Source organism: Balaenoptera borealis (genome assembly GCF_965194805.1).
Source record: "Balaenoptera borealis genome assembly, chromosome: 13".
NCBI classification, from domain to species: Eukaryota; Metazoa; Chordata; class Mammalia; order Artiodactyla; family Balaenopteridae; genus Balaenoptera; species Balaenoptera borealis.
Genome location: NC_138870.1, coordinates 78,371,412 through 78,384,994, shown reverse-complemented (window position 1 = coordinate 78,384,994; position 13,583 = coordinate 78,371,412). Strand labels below are relative to the sequence as shown.

Sequence of the window (13,583 nt, the reverse complement as noted above, 5' to 3'; positions counted from 1 at the left end):
TCTTGGGCTGTTATGATTTTAGCTTCAGCCAGACCCTAAGTTAGGGCAGGAGTAAATTTTGAAGCAAAACAATAAAGGAGAATAAATGTGTTCTGAATTTCACAGAACAAAGTGGAGCTCTGGCTTGTGGTGGAGCTTGGGAGTAGATGCCCCCCACCCCTCTTTCCTTTGAGAACTCAGTGGTGAAATCAGGTCTGCTCCAGTGAAGCTGCGGCATTCGGGTTTAATCTGATAGATCCCAATGTGCCTACTTTGGTTTGAGACTCGGTTCTGGCCTGACATTTTTTGCCCATCCCTCAAAGTGTGTATAAGCAGGGGAAGCCAAGTTTCCACTTGTATATACTGAATCATTCAACTAGAAGTCCATAGCCCTTACAACAGCTCATGTTGTTTATTGGCTTGCCTTTAAAAGTTCAAAGTATGGGTTATCTGAAAACTGATAGGTTATCATTTGAAGGAGGAAGTAGAAAGTGCCAAATAGGCAACAGTCTAGGCCTAAGAAAAAGAAACAGAACTTTGATTTCTACTGTCGCCTTTGGGACCCCCCTTTCTTTAGGCTTTTACAGTACACCAGAACATGTTTTTTTTTTTTTTTTTGGTTTAATTTAATACTTCAATTTTCAGGAAGAAGCCAGATCAAGCTTTTTAGGCTTTATCCGCTTGGGACGTGCTGAATTAACTGCAGGCTTCATTTTGTAGGAGTTGGTATCAATGGATGGGGTGCTAGCTCAGCCCTTTTGAAAGTAGCAGACGGAGGTGGCTCCAGTAATTCCATTAAGGCCGTGGATACACACTTGCCTTGGGGATTTGAAGTTGGGCTTAATCAAATCTGGATTTGACATTTCACAGCCCACATCAAGGGTTTCTACAAAGGAACATCAGAGCAGTGCCAGCTATGCTCTTGCTCTGACTTAGTGCCTTCTCCTGGGGAACTGAACAGGCCTTGTGCTAATCTTGTTGATGCTTTCGCTGCACCTCTGCCCTGCTGTACAGCACTCAGAGCTTCTGCAGGCCACAGTTTCTTGCCATCCGTGAAAAACCCCACGGCGCTGGGCTAGGGTCTGGGATGGGTGCGACGGTAAACAAGACTAACTGTACTCTGAGCTGCATTTGTAAACATTACACATAGTAGGAGCTACAGATGCTCAACCCATGGCTGAAAAGCAATTAACTATTTTTATTCATTCATTACCAACCGTGTCCTAATAGGTTATGTCCGCCCTTGAGGAGTTTAAAGTCCAGTCCAGTGGTTCTCAGCTTTAGTCAGCTTTAGTCAGCTTTAGTCACCTAAGAAGCCCCAGGAAGGCCTATTTCAAATGGGAATGAGGCATCTGCACTTCTCAGAGGCAGATGTTTTTGAGGCACTTGTTCTTTGGACCACACTTTGAGAAATATTGATACATGTAGAAGTGATGTAAACAAACCACTGTGAAAATAGCATAATAAATTCTGCACCTGTCACAGTGGAGGCTCAAAGGTGGGAGAGCACAGTCCTATTCGGGAGGCCAGAGAAGGCTTCCAAGATGAAGATCTAGATCTTGCGGGATGATGGAGGGTCATTTTTTTTTTTTTTTTTTTAAAAACAGACTTTGGGCTTCCCTGGTGGCGCAGTGGTTGAGAATCTGCCTGCCAATGCAGGGGACACGGGTTCGAGCCCTGGTCTGGGAAGATCCCACATGCCGCGGAGCAGCCAGGCCCGTGCGCCACACCTACTGAGCCTGCGCGTCTGGAGCCTGTGCTCCTCAACAAGAGAGGCCGCGACAGTGAGAGGCCCGCGCACCGCGATGAAGAGTGGCCCCCGTTCGCCGCAACTAGAGAAAGCCCTCGCACAGAAACGAAGACCCAACACAGCCAAAAATAAATTAATTAATAAAAAAAAAAACAGGCTTTAAGACTTCACTAGATCTTTTTTTTTTTTTTTTTAATTTTTGGCTGTGTTGGGTCTTTGTTGCTGTGTGCGGGCTTTCTCTAGTTGCGGCGAGCGGGGGCTACTCTTCATCGCAGTGTGCAGGCCTCTCATTGCGGTGGCTTCTGTTGTTGCGGAGCACGGGCTCTAGGCGTGTGGGCTTCAGTAGCTGTGGCGTGTGGGCTCAGTAGTTGTGACTCACGGGCTCTAGAGCACAGGCTTAGTAGCTGTGGCGCACAGGCTTAGTTGCTCCGCGGCATGTGGGATCTTCCCAGACCAGGGCTTGAACCCGTGTCCCCTGCATTGGCAGGTGGATTCTCAACCACTGTGCCACCAGGGAAGCCAGTCAGACAGTGCCACAGGTGGGAACAGCTGGGAGCAGGAGAGAATTCCAGGCAACGAGGAGAGCAGGAAAAGGACACCAGAGTGGAGAGGGTAGACCTGTTTAGGTGCCCTGTGAGCATAGAGCTGGGAGGGACAGTGAGGAAATACGGTGCTGGAAAGTAGTCTGGAGGCAGGTCATGGAAGATCTTGAAAGCCAATGTCGGATTGAGAAACCATTAGTGAGAAACCATTTTGTAGCAGAGAAATAACGTGATCAAATTTGCATATCAGACGGAGTAGTCAGGGGGCAGTGTGGTGTTGGATGGGAAACAATGTAGGAGACAAGGAGCACTTAGGAGGTTCTCCATGAGTGTCATTAAGTGTAAAAACAATAGGGTTGTTGTCAGGATATACATGCAAAGCATTCTTTAGCCGTAAAGATATATATGTAAAAAAGCTGACCCACCAGCCACAGGAAGAGTGGGAATCACAGAGGAGCAGGCTGCCAGAACCTTCCCCTGGGAGCTCCGCCGTTAGCATTAGGCAGGTACTATCCCTGCGCCTGCTCTCACCTTTCTTTCCATTCACTGGCTTCCTCTATATGTTGTATCTTCCTCACACCTTCTTCCAACTCCAAATTTCTACTTGCTTAGGAATAAAGGAAAAAGATGCAGATGGAACACATGTGACATATAGGGTGAGTGTAGGAGGACCCCCAGAATCTCCTCAATGCTGCCCCTTCACTTAGCAGGTGGCCTTGAACAAGCCTTTTGCACATTAGTGATCCATTTGTTAGTGGACCCTAAATTTATTTATTCAATGACAGTCATTGGCTGGTTTTTTTTTTTTTAATTATCTTTTTTCCTAATGGAAAAACCTACAAGTTTGAATTAATGCCAAGTAATTGATTTTGTGAGCCACAGCTGCAAAGGAGTATGAGATGCATAAATGTAGGTTTTTTATTTCTCTAGCAAGACTTTGTTAATTCAGAATAGGAGAAAACAATTCCTAGCATAAATATATGAATATTCTGAACTATGGACCATTATAAAGCATTCAGTCTTATTTTCAAGTGTAAGAATTTAAACTTAGTTCCTATTACAATTACGTCTTTGAGGGCCTCCTTAAATAAATTATTTAGAGTGATTCGTAATGGACGTCAATTCCTTTTTATGTAAACAGTCCTCCCACATTTTTTTAAATGGTATATTATTTTGCACAACTTTAATATTCTCCTTGCTAAAGGTGAATGCATTATTCATTTCTTTAGAAAACCCATTGCCCCATGAAGTGAAAGATAAATTTCAAACTCTGCCCTAGCACCAACTGTCACAGATTAAAAATATGTCTCACTATCTAAGATTGAGAGGAGCATATTTTGGCAACCAAACTTCGTAAACGTCAGAATAAGTAAGGTTTTTCTGTGTCAGCCACAGCTTCTTCCCAGAGGTCATTATCCAGGCCTTCAAGACTCTAGGTCAGCCTTGGATTCAGGTTTCAAAAGCCTTTAGTTCTACAAACATCCAAAAGTCATGAAAAATTCTCATTAGCCCATTGGCAGTGTTCCCCGTAAACAGCGACTTCCACTTCTTCCCACAAGGCTGGGCTAAGAGAACTTGCTGTCTGAAGCAAATACATACCCAACGTCCTCACCACACACAAGTTCCCACGAAAAACAAGCAAAAACGGGACCAGCAGGAGAGGCAGACACAGAGATGTCTATCCATTCCCTGTGCTTCTTTGGCCCATACCTGCTCTCTTTGAGGCTAGTGCTGATTTGCAAGCCTTGGAAGGAACTGGTTATGAAGGTTTTTGTCAATTAAACAGAAGCCAAGCCTCCCCCTCTTGGCTGCTCCAGTGGAGCTGGTTGCCCTGTGGCTCTGGATATTCTCTCTACATGGTGGCTTCTGGGGCGGTGAGCCTACTCTCTGTGCAGCTGACATGAAGGCAGAGGGGACGCATCTAATCATCTACAAGCGGCATGCATTTAAGTTCTCCTAAACCATCTCTGACAAGCTTCAGGTGAGGCCCCATCCCTGGGGTGTGTATCAGTTTGGGGGAATCACTCCATGTCCTTCAGGATTTTATAAACTTTGATCTTAGCCCCTCTTAATGGGAATCTCTCAAGGCCTAAGTCTTGACTATTCTGTTCTGTCCTCACAGGATATCTCTTAATCCACTCCATCGATTTAGCAGCCCTTTCTTAGACTTTGGAGTTCTGTCCTGTTTCTTTGAGAATTCAATTCAGGGAGCAGCCTAGTATAACAGGTAACTTCATGATCCTTGGCATTTGCAAGTCCAGAGATCAAGCCCAGGCTCTGCCATGGAATTGCACTGAGATCGGGGACGAGGTGCTTAACCTTCCTGAGTTTATTTCCTCATTAGTAAACTCAGAAGAGCAACAGCACACTCTTTATCAAGTTTTTATACGGGTTAAATAAATTAACACATATACCTGTTAGAATACCTGGTCCCTACAAAAGTAAGTGTGATAATCTGGAAACACAAACATAACTAGATGACTGAGTTCTCTTCTTTACATGAATGTTTGACCAACTACGATCTACATATTTGGTAGCAATACAATCCCAGAATTTTTCTGACCCTGAATAAAGCGCAGTTGATCCCATCTAGCCTTAAAGTGGCAGCTGTTCTAAAGGTGTTGACTTTGTACCTTCCATACACAGGACCACACTGTGCATCTTACTGAAAGCCACATTCATTATTTGTCACTTGTTCAATGCCTACTCTTGTCTAGGCACTGTGTTAGGCAGTGAAATCTCACAGGAGAATAAACCAAAGCCTTTACCCTTAGAAACGTTATAGTGCGGCTCATTGTATGGACATAGTTACTGCAGGTATTGCCCTGCTGATTAGTCAGTGTTTAAGTACCATAACAAACAGTCCCAGTGTCTCAGTGGCTCAATGAAAGCTGACTTCTTATTCACATTGTATTAGTTATCTATTGCTTGGCAGCAAATGACTCCAAAACTTAGCAGTTTAAAACAACAAACACGTCAAGTATACTTCAATTTAAAAACAAAAAAAAGGAATTTTCTCACAGTTTCTAAGATTTGAGAATCCAGGAGCAGCTTCGCTGGGTGATTCTAGCCCAGTGTCTCTCACAACGTTGTATTCAAACTATCTGCTGGAGTTGCAGTCATTTGAAGGACCAACTGGGATTAGAATTCTTTTCCCAACTCACTCACCTGATTATTGTCAGGCCTCAACTCCTTGCTGGCTGTTGGAAGGAGATCTCCATTCCTTACCATGTGGGCATCTCCACAGGCATGGCAGCTGGCATCCCCAGAAAGTAATGAGAAAGAGAGGATGAGAACGAGCGAAAGACCACCAACGGCAGAGGTTACAGTCTTTTATAACCTAATCTCAGAAGTGGCATACCATCACTTCTGCCATATGCTATTGGAGATGAATGCACAAGGGTATGGATACCAGGAGATGTGACCATTGGAGGCGGGCTACCACACAGTGAACATGAGTCATAGTCTACTGTGAGTCGTTGGTCAGGGGAGATGGATGGGGGCAGAGAGTCTGCTCCACACAGTTTCATTTTAGGACCCCCATCTCCTTCCATCCTGAGACTCCTCATTATGCCCTTGGCGTTTTCCACCTGATGCTCTGCATCTTGCCTGGAGGTCAAGAGTAAGGAAAAGGCACTAGGGTTGCCCAGCAGATCTTAGTGGCCAGACTTGGACATTGTGTACATTACTTTGGCCCACATTCCTCCAGCCAGATATCACCTAATTGCAGGGGAGGCTGGGAAATGTGTTCTATCTGTGGCCCTGGATTAAAAGGAAATGGGATTTGGCAAATGTATAGCAGGCACTCTGCCACACCCTCTATTTGAAAAGAGATTGTACATTTAAACAGCTTAATTTTTTAAAAAACCAGTCTGTTCAGTTTTAACACAACGACAAAAAAATATGATTGCCTGCCACTATGTGACAAAGCAGCTGATTGATTGCATATTTTCACCTTTTCAATGCATTGTAAGTGCAGCCCCTATTTAAGGGGCCTGAAAGCAGGTGGTGGAGAGCAGTTCCTGAACCATTAAGTTTGCCGCTTTTTCAGGAATACTATTAGGATGCTGGCAGAAACAAGTCTTGCCTTGTTTCCCAAGTGGGGAAAGAAGAAAGTCTTTGTTCCCAAGCAAATGAGAATACAAATCACAAGACTAAAATTATGGATGCCAAACAATATATTAAAATGTGGCTTGTGTGTAGTATTTGCATGCATTTTAATATGCATCTGTCCTTCCCTTTGCTAAATGCAGTAGGCACTGAAAATATTAAGCCACTGAGTACACCTAATAATTAGAGGAATTGTTTTGAAATATATTGTCACCCATTTATGTTCCTATTGCCAAACCTCTTGGTCTTTAAGGGCTCTGAGATGTCAAATCAGATCATTTAATTGGTCAGATCTCAGATCTCTGTGGCCTAAGAACAACTCACCAAAGTATTTTTCATAAACTGATGTGATAACACTCAAATGACTGGAAAAACTAAAATCATTCCTAGGATAGAAAAATTTCATATCAGATTTGAAAGCTGGAAAAGTCTGTAGAGAACCTCGGTATTAGATATTCCCATCTCTTCTACTTCTTCTGAAGTCTGGCCATATTTAAGATTTCATGAGACATTTAAGACCACTTTTTGCAAAACCCAAATTTGCTGAGCCTTTTGCTCCAGTTATCTTTGCAGCTGAAGTTTTCAGAATCAGTTTTGCCCTTCTCTGGGGTTTGTTTGCCTGGCTTTCTAAGTTGAGCAAACCCCAGAGAGAGAAATCACTTTTAGGGCCCTAGCAAAAATGAACCAAATTTCAGCCACACGTAGAATCTTTGCTCTCTGCACATCGAGGCTTCTGGGCCAGAGAAGAAGAATATATTTCATGAGAATGCAGCTCTAAGTCATAAACATGAAATACATCAAGCTCCGTGTTGTTAATTGGCACTTACCTCACCTGAAGGCTTTTGCCAAGAAGAGCAGAGGGTTTTAATGGGGAAGGAAGTAAGGAAAGAGCCTGGAGCTCTGGAAAACAGCCCCAGCCACATGTGATTTTTAGCTGAGGGGGCTTCCCACCCCCTAGGACGCTAGAGCAACAAAGTGGCCTATGTGCTTTCTCAAACCTCGGCTGTTTGTTTGGGGGGTAATGCTCAGACTGGGGCATGAGTGATAACTGCTTCACGTAATTATGAAGACAGCTTGAAAACTATGCCCCTCTTTGTTTCGGCCTCCAGATGACGGCCGTCTAACCGCTGTTTGTGCCAGTTTTATTTCAAAGCGCTTTTCTTTCCATATTTCAAAGGTCAGTGTGTTTACTGGTGGCCAAAAAGAGCCTGTGTGTGAGAGAAAGAAACACATGTGGTTGAGTGGCAGAGCTGGATGAGGAGTCAGAACTGAATTCCAATCCTAGATTGGCTTCTAGATCTGTGAGAGAACTGAATTTATTTGACCTCCCCTTCTTCATTACCATAGAACGGAGAGGAAGTAAATGGCATCAGTGGTCTCTTCTAGGTGAAAAAAAAAAAAAAAAAAATTCTAGAAGTCTGATTCAGGAAGAAGAAATGGAGGTGTTCCCAGTAAAGAAACATCATCAAATACGTAGCCAAGAAAATGTCCATTTCATCTTCTCAAAATGGAAATGTTTCTTCCTTCAAAGAAAGCGGGCTGTATAGTCTGGCTACCCTTGGAAACCTTGAGATTGTTTTCAGTCAAGGAATATTAGCACAGGGAAATAAAGCAAACACCAAACACTTTCTCAGGAGTCTCCGTTGGCGTTCTGACATCATTGCTTAGAACATCAAAGCTGATCAGACTGAGTTACCTGCCCTTTTATAAAACATTAGAGTTTCTATTATGAATATTTGAAAACAGCATCAAATTTCAATTACATAAGCTCAATACCTATTTCAAATGTCCTTCATGATTCATTTTCTTCTAACCTGTGTCTTCCACATCCATCTTCCCCCCGTTTTCTGTATACTGAGCTGCTGGGGAAAGGAGGTGAGTAAGCTGCAGAAGTGGTAAAGAGCATGTATTCCGAAAGCAGGTTTACCTGGGTTCAAATCTTAGTCTTCCCACTTATTAGTTGTGTGACCTTGCATAATTTACTTAATCTCTCTGTGCCTCAGTTTCGTTGTCTACTAATCCAAGTACTCACTTCCTGGTGTTGTGAGGATTAACTGGATTGATATGTAGAGTAGTGCCTGGCTCTCAGCAAGCATTCAGTTAGCTAATCATGAAAAACACTCCCCTTTTTGAAATGAATTCTGTATTTGGAAAAAAAACTTCTCTTTCATGCCACCATTTCTCTTCTTGAATCAATCCACCCACACTTGTAGAAGTAAAAAAGTAAATTTGCAAATGCCAAGGGAACAGTTGCCTGTGTTGTAAAAGGGAGAAAAAAGTAAAATAGAAAAAGAGAACAAATGAAATGTCTAAAACTTAATCTTCCAGTGACTGTGAATTTCCAGCCTCCTTTGAAGTAAGGGTACTCTTTACCTTGAGTTCGTACAAGACAAACAGAATTCTCACTACTTGACCAGGAAAAGGCATGGCAACTCTTGGCTATGATTCAAGAAGGAATGAAGGGGGAAAGGAGGGAGCACAAAAAAGGGGAACTGCAATGTATTGAAGACCTTGGCTAGGCCTTGCAGTTTCATTCCATTTAATCCGTTAGTTGAATATTATTACCTCCATTTTACAATCTAAGAAAGCAGGGTTCAGGAAAATTAAGTGACTTTTCAAAGTCTATTCAGCCAGCCATTGGTGTTGCTGGGATTTAAACCCACTTCTACTGGATGCCAAGACCCCTGCTCTTGTCTCCTTTCTATATCGCCTTTCTAGGAAGGATTCGGCTAGGATGGGGTCCTGAGGGGCCATCAGCAGCATAGACTGAACCAAGACTCCAGCTTATCCATTACCATGTGCACAATATTAGCAAGAGGCTAATATTTCTAAGCCATTTCTGCCCTACTTCAAATGAAGTAGACTCATGTGAGTCTTTGTTGTGAACCACGTAATTTTAGGCATCAAGGAGAGGGGAAACTTTGGAAATGAATTCCCTTTCACTGCTGAAGTCAGAACCTCCTCCTGGGTCACAGCCTTTCCAGCAGTAGTCCATGCTAGCTTTTCAGCATCTTCAGCATCTCTGCAGAGTAGACAGCAGGCTGACCTCACCCAGATGCTCGCGGCAGCCGGCGCCACGCATGCGCAGAACGCCAACCCCATCCTCACCCCCCGGCCCACATCCACCACCGCAGACCCACTGCGGGAGCTCCCCTGTTGTTGCCGGGGATGGCGATGTCCACACAGCGCAGAGAAGAGTCACTGTGACACAGTGATGGCAGGCGGTTTAACATAACACGGTTCTGAGATCAGACCTGGATCAGTAACCGCCGGAAGTCACGGCTCCAGGAAGGTGGCCTGGATAGAGTTAGGGAAGTTCCCAGAAGAGAAGCGGCCAGCAGTAGAAGCGGCAGCAGCAAACTTCAGCACAGCTCACTGGCCAGTATCCCTGGAGGATATGACACTGAAGTCAGCCTGGTTTCCTATGGCAACAACGGCGCGAGCCGCCAGGGGAGGCTTCTCCCAGGTTCTCTGTAGGTGTATGAGGTGACACCATCACTTTTCCTTTCACAGATGTACTGTTCCATTTGGCAGTCAAGGTTGGTGCCACCTAAGTGGGTTCCTGCTGCAAGGAATTTGAGGACATCCTCCTTTTTCATTTGCAGGTCATGAAGGGTTCCTGACACTATGAACATTTCCCTTTAAGTCACAAAGGGAACCCAGAACAGTGCCTTATTGACCCCTCTCTAGGTAGCCTGGGAAAGCACAAAACTTTTTCATGAAGATGAAGAGAGTTTGGGCACATGAATTCCTTCCTGGTCATGACCTTGACCCCCACTCCCTTTATTGCCTTAGAGCAAGTATGGTCCATGTTGATAAGAATCTGGCAAAGAAGCCCAGGTTATTGTTTTCATATCTAATTATTTCATTTCAATTCAGCCAGGTTTTCTAAACCTGTTTGTGTGTGTTTAGACATACAGCGTAAGTAATTTGTGAGTATTTACTGAGAAGCCTTATCCAAATTCCTTTTAAGAAAGATGCCAGGACCTCATTCTCAATTCTGTTACTGAAGCTGTGATTTTTCCATTTTAGAGTTGAGATGCTAAAGCTAAACACGAATATGGATTTCACTTTCAATAAAATCACCCGCTGGTAAAACCCAGATTAAAACAGAGCATTGGAAATCAAGCTGCCTTTTTCTATTAGAACTAACAAAAGCTGTTTCATTTTCCAAATCCAGAGTTCTAGATGCTGAAATCCTATTTGTAGGAAATGCTAGGCATTATTAAAAATGCAGATAGTTATCACAAGCTGGCATGTTTTCTTGTGGTTGCCAGGATGTTTTAACGACAAAGCTAAGGACAGGTGCACATAATACATCAGCATTTTAATCAAAGAACAAAGAACAGGGAGAAGACGTGAAATGCTCCAAAGCATTTAGGAAAAATAATGCTTTCTCTGGACACTTGGCAGTGACCTCATTGTTAGGAAAAAGCTGTCTAATAAAACACATCTCTTTCCTTATTATCTCTTTTTCTCTGCTTATATTTCTCTTCGGTCTGTAGTTCTTCATCTTAAAATAACAGCTATAATAGTAACAATAACAAAACCAAAAATTTTGTTTGGCTTAGTGAGCCCTTTAGTCCCTATCTAAAAAAGAGATTCTTAACCTGGGCTCCATGTTTTTTTCTAATGGTATTTTTTTTTTTTTCTGGGAATTAGGTTCATAGCTTTTGCAAACATGCAAAGTACTTATATCCCTCCCAAAGAAGTTAAGCCAAAAAAAAAAAAAAAAAAAAGACAAACAAACACTGAAGAAGTATAAGGTACCCTTCTCTTAGTGCATCACTCTTGTACTGCCACTTTGTTTCAGCTGGGCTTTTGATAATAGCTAGAGTGGTCAATTCGAAGTTAAATTTTCTTGTCAGAAAAGATACGGTGCTGCTCATTACTTCGAATACTGTAGAAAGATGGAATCACTCAGATATCCTGCTATCCACTTCAGCTCAAACTCACCTTCCCTCCCAAACCATTTCCACTTTACCAAGGTACCATGACCCCTTCCTTCTCTTTTTTTTTTTTAATTTAATTTTATTTATTTTTGGCTGTGTTGGGTCTTCGTTTCTGTGCGAGGGCTTTCTCTAATTGCGTCAAGCGGGGGCCACTCCTCATCGCGGTGCGCGGGCCTCTCACTGTCGCGGCCTCTCCCGTTGCGGAGCACAGGCTCCAGACGCGCAGGCTCAGTAGTTGTGGCTCACGGGCCCAGCTGCTCCGCGGCATGTGGGATCCTCCCAGACCAGGGCTCGAACCCGTGTTCCCTGCATTGGCAGGCAGATTCTCAACCACTGCGCCACCAGGGAAGCCCGGGATAGTGCTCTTGAGCCTGTCTCTCCCCTAGTTTTGCAAATACGACCCTCCAAAATAAAGTGACTCAACTTGCTTAAAGACACAATCAGTTAATGGCAGAGATGGATCTAGAACTCAGATCCCCTTACCCTCGGCCCCTTTGTTGAATTCAGAATGCTGCCTATCCCAGGGCTATAATAATGGGGGATAGAAGCCAACGCTGGGCCTTTGCCATCTTCCTCCATCGGCTCGCTTTGTTCTGCAATTTCGGTTTTTCTCTGTTTGGAACATTTTCAGCAGGTGTATCTGCATCTTCGGGAAAATCAGACGTGACTGAAAATTTTGACTGGTCCAATTTTTCGTGACTTGTTGACAGCAGCCCTGGGAGCTGTGGGACCAGTAACACTGCGGCCTCGATGCCATGCCTGTCAACCTAATAACGCTGTGTTTAAACACAGTGTGTTCTGCTTTCGCCTAGGAGTCTGTCTATGCTGCTTTATATTAAACAGTTAACTTTAGGACAAGTTCTATGGGTTATGGAAGTAGCAGCTTATCTGTGAGTCAAAGAAAACCAATGGTCAGCCTGCCCAGAATTATTACCCTTACCTGCCTCGCACATTAACTGAAGTTCTCAGTTTTGGTCACTCTTCCTGGTAATAAGGCAATCTTCATTTTGTAAAATGCAAATGTGACATCCAGAAAGCATAACATTAACTTACCAGCATTCATTACTATCTTAAACCAGATTTGATTTTTTACTTTTTATATTATCACCTAGTTCAGAGCGAAGTCCTAAAGGAATAGAGCTAGTGTGGGTAAAAGTTGATTGGTGAAGGGTGGGTATGGAGGAGAGCAGAAAGAAAATCTAGAGCTTGGGTACAGTGTTATATAAGGAGCCTGGACATTAACAGGAGAGAGAAAAATGGAGAGAGTGCCAAAGAATAAGTTCTGCCTGATTCCCAGTTTTGCCAAATTCAACATTTTCCCCAGAGTTCTCCTTGGTTAGCTCCCTTTCTTTGTTGATTTTGCCCAGCATTGGATGAAATGCTGAAAAATTGGAAAGAATAATAGCAATCATGATAGCTAACTTTTATTGATACTGTTTGCCAGACATTGCTTGAAGCATCTACATGCATCAACTTATTTCATTCTTCCCCCAACATTTGGAGATGCCATTAACAGCCCCATTTCACAAATGATGACACTGAGGCCCAGAGGTTTGAAGAACTTCCTTAAGATCATCCAACAAGTAAATGGTGGAATCAAGGTTCCAACCCAAGCAGTCTGGCTCCAAAGCCTATATTCTTAACCCCTGTGATCTGCTGTCTCCAAAATCACATCATTTGTTTTATTTATTTATTTTTTTAAATTTTATTTATTTTAATTTTATTTTATTTATTTTTGGCTGCATCACGTGGCTTGTGGGAGGTTAATTCCCTGACCAGGGATTGAACCCCAGGCCCAGGCAGGGAAAGTGCCAAGTCCTAACCACTGGACAGCTAGGGAATTCCTGAAGATCACAGCATTTGTAAGCAAATGGTAGGGTTAATCTTCAAATATAGACAGTCTGATTCCTGATCATTCTACTATAACCTCCTGGGCTGAAATGGATTTTTGAAACACATCAGACCTTTACAGTCATGGAGACTCTAGTGGTCCAGAGAAAGTTTCTTGGTTTAGGAACTTCCTAAAGTTGTAGCAGTATGGTGTCTTAATAACAGTGCTCTATTGTTTTAATATAAAATGCCAATCTGACAAATGCAGTTGGGCGTAAACCTCACAAAGTGTTGGGCAAAATCCCTGCCCGGCTGTTACTGTCCTAGACTGAAATGGAGAATTCAAGCAAAATTACTTCTTGTCTCTGTAAAAGGTCAGCTGGAATGAAAATTGGTTAATATTTCTCCTTCCTCTATATA

General features: G+C 43.2%; 1 long non-coding RNA gene across 3 annotated transcripts in view; it reads left to right on the top strand.

Annotated features, from left to right (window-relative positions):
- Window positions 1–13,583, top strand: part of LOC309609241 — a 348,772-nt gene that overhangs the window by 230,758 nt on the left and 104,431 nt on the right. The window lies entirely within an intron of this gene.